We start from the raw sequence: 12,278 nt of genomic DNA on the forward strand, positions 1-12,278 counted from the left end.
GTGTATAAGATAGAGGGTTTTTCCTGTTTCTGGCCAGTAGGGACCAGGGAGCCCAGTCAGGGCGGGCAGCTCCATAACGTTTCAAGAGCCCAGCCGTCCAGGGCCAGTGGGCCAGCAGTGCAGCAGACTAAGAACGCAGGTTGCTCCAAGATGTGGCAGCTTTCTACATGGGCAGAGGCCCTCATGTCCAGCGCGAAACGGACAAAGGAACTCCTAAATGTAGTGAAGCTGAACAGGGAGGACGCTGCGGTACCGGTTGAGATGGGACGAACTGGGTGCAAACTGAAGAACATAGAGAAGAGCACAGGGAAAGTGAGGAATGGGAACGGTTCAGAACTCTGTGTTAATGCTGTAACCGATGTGGACATGCTGCGACTGAAAACAAGTAAAGTTCTACATTTAAAGTTGGAATTGGACTCTGTCTCTGTTTATGCGCAATTGTCGGGGGCGAGCCTACAATGGACCAGAGGTGACCCTGAAGGTGTGGAAAGAAGAGAGACAGGTATTCTTCAGCCACAACTACGGCCCTGGCGCTCCCTCACACATGCATGTGTTTTTAGTGGGGAGAGTGAAGTAAATCACTGGCCAAAAGGACATTGTAATTCGCCATGCTCGATCTCAGACATCATTTTGGAAGGGAGATGGAAGATCCATCTTTGCATGTAACATGACCTAACAATTGGGCTCCATTATAAAACTTTGCACCGTTTGATTTTTATAACCTTTGTGCTGCAGAACGAGTGAACTGAGAATGAATCAGTGAGACCACTGACATTCTGACAAAGACTTTGTAACTCTTTTATCTGTATTTTCTTAGCTCCTCTCTGCTGACTTATGACAACAGACCACATCAAAGTTTAACTTACAGGAAAAAAAAACACTTGTAAAAGCCAAACTTAGCAACGTTTTTAATGATACCCAATAGCAAATATGATTTTTAGCCCCAAAGGCAAGCATTTAGGTAAAAAATAATAATATTTTCTTAAAAAGTGGACATCCCCTTTAAATAAAGTTTGTTTAAAAAAAAGAAAGTCTTCATCCCCCAAAAATGAAGCTCTTTATTTTTTCATAAAAATAATGTCAATGTTTAACCCCATACCGACCAGCTAAAGTTATTTTGTTTAACTGTCTGAATTTCAGCAGCCATGAATGTATTATTTGCTCATAGATGTGATGATATGAAGCTTTCTTTATGGAGGTGAAAAATTTAAATTTTTGGCATGGTTTTTTTAATTTATATGTCACACTGAATAAATTCATGCGTGTAAATTTTTTGCTTTTACTTAATAAATGTAAAACAGAAATGTTCATATTTTTGTGATTTTTTTTAGGGCTTTTTTTTTTATTACGTTCTGTGTCACTTTGATACAATCTGCTATTAGGGTACAGAAGGTGCTGACATAACAGGTAGAATATTTTTATATTGGGACCCCAGAGTTAACTGCACTATGTATCCCCAGTCCTGCATCATCAGGAAACCATAGGGTTAAACATTTGGGGAAAGAGGTTCCTCCACTCTAGGCCATTAAAGAAGGAGCTAGTCTGCCATTAGAGAGTTGAGTGGAAGACAAAAAGGATGTAAGTAGGGTTGAGCGAAACGGGTCGTTCATTTTCAAAAGTCGCCGACTTTTGGCTAAGTCGGCGTCTCATGAAACCCGATCCGACCCCTGTGCTTGTCGGCCATGCGGTACGCGACTTTCGCGCCAAAGTCGCGTTTCAATGACGCTAAAAGCGCCATTTCTCAGCCAATGAAGGTGAACGCAGAGTGTGGGCAGCGTGATGACATAGGTCCTGGTCCCCACCATCTTAGAGAAGGGCATTGCAGTGATTGGCTTGCTGTCTGCGGCGTCACAGGGGCTATAAAGGGGCGTTCCCGCCGACCGCCATCTCACTGCTGCTGATCTGAGCTTAGGGAGAGGTTGCTGCCGCTTCGTCAGAAGCAGGGAGAGCGTTAGGCAGGGTCCACTAACCACCAAACCGCTTGTGCTGTAGCGATTTCCACTGTCCAACACCACCTTCGGTGTGCAGGGACAGTGGAAGCTACATTTTTTTTTTTTCTCTCAGCGCTGTAGCTCATTGGGCTGCCCTAGAAGGCTCCGTGATAGCTGTATTGCTGTGTGTACGCCACTGTGCAAACCAACTGCTTTTTTCAAAGCACATATCCTCTTGTTCCTTCCTTTCTGCACAGCTATCTTTTTTGTTTGTCCACACTTTTTATTTAATTTGTGCATCAGTCCACTCCTATTGCTGCCTGCCATACCTGGCTGAGATTACTGCAGGGAGATAGTAATTGTAGGACAGTCCCTGTTTTTTTTTTTTGTGGGAGATTAAGATTTGCATTTCTGCTACAGTGCCATCCGTGTGTGTGCCATCCATCCCTGTGTGCGCCATCTCTCACTCAGTGGGCCATAGAAAGCCTATTTATTTTTTTGCTTGATTTGGGTTCTAAAATCTACCTGAAAAAAAAACACTACATCCATCAGTGGGAGATTAATACCGTCCTCAGGGCTTGTGTGCCACTCCTGATCCTGACTCCTGTGAGCGCCATCTCTCACTCAGTGGGCCATAGAAAGCCTAATTATTTTTTTGCTTGATTTGGGTTCTAAAATCTACCTGAAAAAAAAACACTACATCCATCAGTGGGAGATTAATATTGTCCTCAGGGCTTGTGTGCCACTCCTGATCCTGACTCCTGTGAGCGCCATCTCTCACTCAGTGGGCCATAGAAAGCCTATTTATTTTTTTGCTTGATTTGGGTTCTAAAATCTACCTGAAAAAAAAAAACACTACATCCATCAGTGGGAGATTAATATTGTCCTCAGGGCTTGTGAGCCACTCCTGATCCTGACTCCTGTGAGCGCCATCTCTCACTCAGTGGGCCATAGAAAGCCTATTTATTTTTTTGCTTGATTTGGGTTCTAAAATCTACCTGAAAAAAAAAAACACTACATCCATCAGTGGGAGATTAATATTGTCCTCAGGGCTTGTGTGCTACTCCTGATCCTGACTCCTGTGAGCGCCATCTCTCACTCAGTGGGCCATAGAAAGCCTATTTATTTTTTTGCTTGATTTGGGTTCTAAAATCTACCTGAAAAAAAAAACACTACATCCATCAGTGGGAGATTAATGCTGTCCTCAGGGCTTGTGTGCCACTCCTGATCCTGACTCCTGTGCGCGCCATCTCTCACTCAGTGGGCCATAGAAAGCCTATTTATTTTTTTGCTTGATTTGGGTTCTAAAATCTACCTGAAAAAAAAAAACACTACATCCATCAGTGGGAGATTAATGCTGTCCTCAGGGCTTGTGTGCCACTCCTGATCCTGACTCCTGTGAGCGCCATCTCTCACTCAGTGGGCCATAGAAAGCCTATTTATTTTTTTGCTTGATTTGGGTTCTAAAATCTACCTGAAAAAAAAAACACTACATCCATCAGTGGGAGATTAATGCTGTCCTCAGGGCTTGTGTGCCACTCCTGATCCTGACTCCTGTGAGCGCCATCTCTCACTCAGTGGGCCATAGAAAGCCTATTTATTTTTTTGCTTGATTTGGGTTCTAAAATCTACCTGAAAAAAAAACACTACATCCATCAGTGGGAGATTAATATTGTCCTCAGGGCTTGTGTGCCACTCCTGATCCTGACTCCTGTGAGCGCCATCTCTCACTCAGTGGGCCATAGAAAGCCTATTTATTTTTTTGCTTGATTTGGGTTCTAAAATCTACCTGAAAAAAAAAAACACTACATCCATCAGTGGGAGATTAATGCTGTCCTCAGGGCTTGTGTGCCACTCCTGATCCTGACTCCTGTGAGCGCCATCTCTCACTCAGTGGGCCATAGAAAGCCTATTTATTTTTTTGCTTGATTTGGGTTCTAAAATCTACCTGAAAAAAAAACACTACATCCATCAGTGGGAGATTAATATTGTCCTCAGGGCTTGTGTGCCACTCCTGATCCTGACTCCTGTGAGCGCCATCTCTCACTCAGTGGGCCATAGAAAGCCTATTTATTTTTTTGCTTGATTTGGGTTCTAAAATCTACCTGAAAAAAAAAAACACTACATCCATCAGTGGGAGATTAATGCTGTCCTCAGGGCTTGTGTGCCACTCCTGATCCTGACTCCTGTGCGCGCCATCTCTCACTCAGTGGGCCATAGAAAGCCTATTTATGTTTTTGCTTGATTTGGGTTCTAAAATCTACCTGAAAAAAAAACACTACATCCATCAGTGGGAGATTAATATTGTCCTCAGGGCTTGTGTGCCACTCCTGATCCTGACTCCTGTGAGCGCCATCTCTCACTCAGTGGGCCATAGAAAGCCTATTTATTTTTTTGCTTGATTTGGGTTCTAAAATCTACCTGAAAAAAAAATCACTACATCCATCAGTGGGAGATTAATACTGTCCTCAGGGCTTATGTGCCACTCCTGATCCTGACTCCTGTGAGCGCCATCTCTCACTCAGTGGGCCATAGAAAGCCTATTTATTTTTTTGCTTGATTTGGGTGCTAAAATCTACCTGAAAAAAAAACACTACATCCATCAGTGGGAGATTAATGCTGTCCTCAGGGCTTGTGTGCCACTCCTGATCCTGACTCCTGTGCGCGCCATCTCTCACTCAGTGGGCCATAGAAAGCCTATTTATTTTTTTGCTTGATTTGGGTTCTAAAATCTACCTGAAAAAAAAAACACTACATCCATCAGTGGGAGATTAATGCTGTCCTCAGGGCTTGTGTGCCACTCCTGATCCTGACTCCTGTGCGCGCCATCTCTCACTCAGTGGGCCATAGAAAGCCTATTTATTTTTTTGCTTGATTTGGGTTCTAAAATCTACCTGAAAAAAAAACACTACATCCATCAGTGGGAGATTAATATTGTCCTCAGGGCTTGTGTGCCACTCCTGATCCTGACTCCTGTGAGCGCCATCTCTCACTCAGTGGGCCATAGAAAGCCTATTTATTTTTTTGCTTGATTTGGGTTCTAAAATCTACCTGAAAAAAAAATCACTACATCCATCAGTGGGAGATTAATACTGTCCTCAGGGCTTGTGTGCCACTCCTGATCCTGACTCCTGTGCGCGCCATCTCTCACTCAGTGGGCCATAGAAAGCCTATTTATTTTTTTGCTTGATTTGGGTTCTAAAATCTACCTGAAAAAAAAAACACTACATCCATCAGTGGGAGATTAATGCTGTCCTCAGGGCTTGTGTGCCACTCCTGATCCTGACTCCTGTGCGCGCCATCTCTCACTCAGTGGGCCATAGAAAGCCTATTTATTTTTTTGCTTGATTTGGGTTCTAAAATCTACCTGAAAAAAAAAACCACTACATCCATCAGTGGGAGATTAATACTGTCCTCAGGGCTTGTGTGCCACTCCTTATCCTGACTCCTGTGTGTGCCATCTCTCACTCAGTGGGCACTGGGCCATAGAAAGCTTTTTTTTTTATTATTATTATTATTTGGTTTCTAAATTGTCCCTGAAAAAAACAATTTATCTTATTTGGTTTCTAAAGTCTCCCTGAGGAAAAAAAAAATAAAAAATAGGTGGGAGATTAATATTGACATTTGTGCTTGAGTGACAGTCCTGCGTGTGTGGCATCTCTGTGATTTTGTGCCACAGAAAACAGAGTGTGTAACATTGTGCCTGATTTTCCTTGTGGTCTCACCAACCTGATAAGGGATATTGAAATCATACTGAAGTTATAGCTTACCGTGTAAGTTGTTTGACAGCAACAAATAAAGTTACTTTGGTTAAGTTTTTAAAACAATGAGGAAGTCTGGTGCAAGAGGTCGTGGCCGTGGGCGTTCATTGTCAGCTGGTAATGATGGTAGTGGTAGTGGAGCATCAGGTGGTCGTGGGGATAAAAATATTCCACGTAAGTCTGGAGCTGTGGAGCCAGTTTCGTCGTCTGGCTACACAAGGCCTCGAACGCTCTCTTTTCTGGGAGTAGGAAAACCGCTTTTAAAGGCGGAGCAGCAACAGCAAGTTTTGGCTTACATTGCAGACTCAGCCTCTAGCTCTTTTGCCTCCTCTTCTGAAACTGGTAAATGTAAAAGCAGCGCGTCGCTTGTGGATGTTCACGGTCAGGGACAAGTCGCTTCCTTGTCCTCTTCAGCAAAAACTACAACAAGAGAGAAGGATGCAGCAGGCGACACAACGGGTTACTCCATGGAGCTCTTTACACATACCGTCCCTGGCTTAGAAAGTGAAACACTTAACAGGCCATGCCCATTACAAGTAGATTCTGACATGGAGTGCACTGATGCACAGCCACAGCCAAAGTACTATGCTGCTCCTTTGACTCAGACCACCACATTGCCCTCTCAGGGTACTGATCCACAATTAGACCCTGATGAGACTATGTTGCCCCGCCACGAACGCTATACCACCGACCGACACAGTGACACAGACGAAGTTGCACACGAGCTCGAAGAGGAGTTAATAGATGACCCAGTTATTGACCCCGATTGGCAGCCATTGGGGGAACAGGGTGCAGGCGGCAGTAGTTCAGAAGCGGAGGTGGAGGAGGGGCCACAGCAGGCATCAACATCGCAACAGGTTCCATCTGCCGGGCCCGTATCTGGCCCAAAACGCGTGTCAAAGCCAAAACCTGTTGGAGGACAGCGTGGCCATGCGGTTAAAGCTCAGTCTGCAATCCCTGAAAAGGGATCCGATGCTAGGAAGAGTGCAGTCTGGCATTTTTTTAAACAACATCCAATTGATCAGCGCAAAGTCATCTGTCAAAAATGTTCAACTAGCTTAAGCAGAGGTCAGAATCTGAAATGTCTCAATACTAGTTGCATGCATAGACACTTAACCACCATGCATTTTCAAGCCTGGAATAACTACCAAACGTCCCTTAAGGTTGTAGCACCCTCGGCCAATGAAGCTAGTCAGCAACGCAACATCCCTTCCGTCACTGTAAGGCCACCATTTTCCACACCACCGGCAGTATCTGTGCAGGTTTCTTTGCCAGCCAAAAGCACTCAGGGTCAGGGAATCACCAGTTTTGTAGGAGGAAATATTGCATCTAGGTCACCGGCGGAAACAATACCATCTCCAACCGTCTCGCAGTCTGCCATGTCCACCGGCACACCCGCAAGTTCCACGATCTCCATCTCTCCAGTTCAGCTCACACTACATGAGACTCTGGTTATAAAAAGGAAGTACTTATCCTCGCATCCGCGTACACAGGGTTTTAACGCCCACATAGCTAGACTAATATCGTTAGAGATGATGCCCTACCGGTTAGTTGAAAGCGAAGCTTTCAAAGCCCTGATGGAGTACGCTGAACCACGATACGAGCTACCCAGTCGACACTTTTTTTCCAGAAAAGCCATCCCGGCCCTGCACCAGCATGTTAAACAGCGCATCGTCCATGCACTCAGGCAATCTGTGAGTACAAAGGTGCACCTGACTACAGATGCATGGACCAGTAGGCATGGCCAGGGACGTTATGTGTCCATCACGGCACACTGGGTGAATGTGGTGGATGCAGGGTCCTCAGGGGACATCAATTTCGGGACAGTTGTGCCTAGCCCACGGTCTAGGAAACAGTTGGCTGTAGGCGTTCGCACCACCTCCTCCTCCTCCTCCTCGTCCTCCTGCAGAAGCTACAGCTCTTCCACAGACCACAGTCGGCCAACCATTCCATCGGCAGATGACACTGTTGCACACCAGTTGTCCCATTATGGGCCAGCTACTGCCAAGCGTCAGCAGGCTGTATTGGCTATGAAGTGTTTGGGTGACAACAGACACACCGCGGAAGTTATAGTCCGAGTTCTTGCAACAAGAAACGCAGTCGTGGCTGGGCACAGTAGATCTTGAGGCAGGCAAGGTAGTGAGTGATAACGGAAGGAATTTCATGGCTGCCATCTCCCTTTCCCAACTGAAACACATTCCTTGCCTGGCTCACACCTTAAACCTGGTGGTGCAGTGCTTAGTGAAAACTTATCCTGGGTTCTCCGACCTGCTCCTCAAAGTGCGTGGACTTTGCTCACATATCCGACGTTCGCCTGTACACTCCAGCCGTATGCAGACCTATCAGCGGTCTTTGAACCTTCCCCAGCATCGCCTAATCATAGACGTTGCAACAAGGTGGAACTCAACACTGCACATGCTTCAGAGACTGTGCCAACAGAGGCGGGCTGTTATGTTTTTGTGGGAGGATACACATACACGGGCAGGCAGTAGGATGGCAGACATGGAGTTGTCTGCTGTGCAGTGGTCCAAGATACAAGACATGTGTCAAGTCCTTCAGTGTTTTGAGGAATGCACACGGCTGGTTAGTGCAGACAACGCAGTAATAAGCATGAGCATCCCCCTAATGCGTCTGCTGATGCAAAGTTTGACGCACATAAAGGAGCAGGCGTCTGCACCAGAGGAAGAGGAAAGCCTTGATGACAGTCAGCCATTGTCTGGTCAGGGCAGTGTACAGGAAGAGGTAGCGGGCGAAGAGGAGATGGAGGACGAGGAGGATGATGGGGATGAGTATATTTTTAATGCGGAAGCTTTCCCGGGGGCACTGGAAATTGGTTGCGTGGCAAGGCCGGGTTCTGGTTTTTTGAGGGACACAAGTGACGTAGATTTGCCTGAAACTGCCCCTCAACCAATCACAACCGGAGATTTGACAACTGGAACTTTGGCCCACATGGCGGATTATGCCTTACGTATCCTAAAAAGGGACACACGCATAACGAAAATGATGAACGATGACGATTACTGGTTGGCCTGCCTCCTTGATCCACGCTATAAAGGCAAATTGCAAAATATTATGCCACATGAGAACTTGGAACTAATATTAGCAACCAAACAATCAACTCTTGTTGACCGTTTGCTTCAGGCATTCCCAGCACACAGCGCACGTGATCGTTATCACACGAGCTCCAGGGGGCAGCAGATTAGTAGTGTTAGGGGTGCACACATCAGAAGTGGCGTTGGACAAAGGGGTTTTCTGACCAGGTTGTGGAGTGATTTTGCTATGACTGCAGACAGGACAGGTACTGCTGCATCAATTGAAAGTGACAGGAGACAACATTTGTCCAGTATGGTTACTAACTATTTTTCATCCCTTATCGATGTTCTCCCTCAACCGTCATTCCCATTTGATTACTGGGCCTCAAAATTAGACACCTGGCCAGAATTGGCAGAATATGCATTGCAGGAGCTTGCTTGCCCGGCAGCAAGTGTCCTATCAGAAAGAGTATTCAGTGCTGCAGGTTCAATATTAACTGAAAAAAGGACTCGTCTGGCTACCCAAAATGTTGACGATCTAACATTCATTAAAATGAACCACAACTGGATTTCAAAATCTTTTGCCCCACCTTGCCCGGCCGACACCTAGCTTTCCTATGAAAAGCTCTTGCCTGTGGACTACTGTGAATTACTTTTCTAATGTCTAATTTTCTGCAGCTGATTGTCCGGCATATGACATGTTTACACCTCCCTAAATGGCCAAACTCACCACACGGGGCCGTGGTATCGCGACTTGGCACAAGCACCCGTGAGACAGCTGTTTGCCTGAAGAGGTGGGTGTGCTCGCTTTTGGTCGACGGCATTGGTACTGGGTCCCTCATAGTACAATAAAGTGTCTCTGGCGGTGGTGGTGCGCACCCAACGTCAGACACACTGTTGTAACATGAGGGGCCCTGGGCCTGTACCGCCGGCCACAAGAGAGTTCACCCACCCCCAGGTCAAACATTGCTCTACCACTTCCACAGTTATCTCTCACACTTCCACCAATGTTTAGTCTATGCGCTGACATCCTTCCATACCTGCCACTGACAATACCATTGTGTTGACATGTATGATGGTACATAACATAGTCAGGGGCAGTGTCCTCTATTTACCACAGTAAATACTTTGCGCTAAATTAGTAGGTCTGAAACAACGCAGAGGATCCCACCCCTGAACCTAATGATTGCACCCTTTAGTGTCTTTGTTTTAATGCGAGACATTCACATTTAATTGTTGTTTTTTGACTACTAACTGGCAGATACTCATTACAATCGGCCTCCGTTGACCACACCACTGCTGCCCGTGTACCCCTGGAACCTATTTTACAGTGCCTACAGCCAGCCCATTTTATTATGTTAGGCCTTCGAAGCCTGTCTGCGGTCCTTCCTTCCACTAGGCCTCCACTGACCAGACCACTGCTGCCCGTGTACCCCTGGAACCTATTTTACAGTGCCTACAGCCAGCCCATTTTATTATGTTAGGCCTTCGAAGTCTGTCTGCGGTCCCTCCTTCCACTAGGCCTCCACTGACCAGACCACTGCTGCCCGTGTACCCCTGGAACCAATTATAAAGTGCCTACAGCCAGCCCATTTTATTATGTTAGGCCTTCGAAGCCTGTCTGCGGTCCCTCCTTCCACTAGGCCTCCACTGACCAGACCACTGCTGCCCGTGTACCCCTGGAACCAATTATAAAGTGCCTACAGCCAGCCCATTTTATCATGTTAGGCCTTCGAAGCCTGTCTGCGGTCCTTCCTTCCAGTAGGCCTCCACTGACCAGACCACTGCTGCCCGTGTACCCCTGGAACCTATTTTAAAGTGCCTACAGCCAGCCCATTTTATTGTGTTAGGCCTCCGAAGCCTGTCTGCGGTCCCTCCTTCCACTAGGCCTCCACTGACCAGACCACTGCTGCCCGTGTACCCCTGGAACCTATTTTACAGTGCCTACAGCCAGCCCATTTTATCATGTTAGGCCTTCAAAGCCTGTCTGCGGTCCTTCCTTCCACTAGGCCTCCACTGACCAGACCACTGCTGCCCGTGTACCCCTGGAACCAATTATAAAGTGCCTACAGCCAGCCCATTTTATCATGTTAGGCCTTCGAAGCCTGTCTGCGGTCCCTCCTTCCACTAGGCCTCCACTGACCAGACCACTGCTGCCCGTGTACCCCTGGAACCTATTTTACAGTGCCTACAGCCAGCCCATTTTATTATGTTAGGCCTTCGAAGCCTGTCTGCGGTCCCTCCTTCCACTAGGCCTCCACTGACCAGACCACTGCTGCCCGTGTACCCCTGGAACCAATTATAAAGTGCCTACAGCCAGCCCATTTTATTATGTTAGGCCTTCGAAGCCTGTCTGCGGTCCCTCCTTCCACTAGGCCTCCACTGACCAGACCACTGCTGCCCGTGTACCCCTGGAACCAATTATAAAGTGCCTACAGCCAGCCCATTTTATCATGTTAGGCCTTCGAAGCCTGTCTGCGGTCCCTCCTTCCACTAGGCCTCCACTGACCAGACCACTGCTGCCCGTGTACCCCTGGAACCAATTATCAAGTTTATAAGCGTGTCCCGAGGAACACTCCGGTATAAAACATCAGAAAATATAAAAATAAGTATTTTGCTTATAATAAAGAAAATACTGGAGAGATATCAAATGCATACATTTTAACATTAAAAACAAAAACACATACAACCAAAAACTGGTACAGTACCAAAATTGGCCACCAGCTACAAAAACTTTCTCCTGCAAGTAGTTAACTGAAAGGTTTTTTTCCATTGAAAACACAGATATGGCATGCGAGTGTTGTCCTGTCGCGTCTTCTTTAAATTATTGCAAAGAAGCTGCAACTGAATAAAGCTGTGCTTCAACCTTCTGGCTTTCGGCCTATAGTATCAGATATTAAACTGCATTTGGCCTTCAACTTTGGTTACGGCCTACTAACGGTGTCTGCCCCTCCCTGGTGTTGCCCTCAACTGAATAAAGCTGTGCTTCAACCTTCTGGCTTTCGGCCTATAGTATCAGATATTAAACTGCATTTGGCCTTCAACTTTGGTTACGGCCTACTAACGGTGTCTGCCCCTCCCTGGTGTTGTCCTCAACTGAATAAAGCTGTGCTTCAACCTTGTGGCTTTCGGCCTATAGTATCAGATATTAAACTGCATTTGGCCTTGAACTTTGGTTACGGCCTACTAACGGTGTCTGCCCCTCCCTGGTGTTGTCCTCAACTGAATACAGCTGAGCTTCAACCTTCTGGCTCTCATTAAGTGTTTTTTAAAAAACAAAATGGTGGTTAGGGCCTACTAACGGTGTCTGCCCCTCCCTGGTGTTGCCCTCAACTGAATAAAGCTGAGCTTCAACCTTCTGGCTCTCATTAAGTGTTTTTTAAAAAACAAAATGGTGGTTAGGGCCTACTAACGGTGTCTGCCCCTCCCTGGTCTTGCCCTCAACTGAATAAAGCTGAGCTTCAACCTTCTGGCTCTCATTAAGTGCTGTGTTTTTAAAAATTGGTGGTTAGGGCCTACTAACGGTGTCTGCCCCTCCCTGGTGTTGCCCTCAA

The 12,278-nt window shown here is 46.5% G+C and overlaps 1 protein-coding gene across 1 annotated transcript in view; it reads left to right on the forward strand.

The window, feature by feature from the left end:
* Positions 1 to 12,278, forward strand: part of USH2A (usherin) — a 930,843-nt gene that overhangs the window by 391,259 nt on the left and 527,306 nt on the right. The window lies entirely within an intron of this gene.

Source organism: Ranitomeya variabilis, chromosome 2 (assembly GCF_051348905.1).
Source record: "Ranitomeya variabilis isolate aRanVar5 chromosome 2, aRanVar5.hap1, whole genome shotgun sequence".
Taxonomy (NCBI): domain Eukaryota; kingdom Metazoa; phylum Chordata; class Amphibia; order Anura; family Dendrobatidae; genus Ranitomeya; species Ranitomeya variabilis.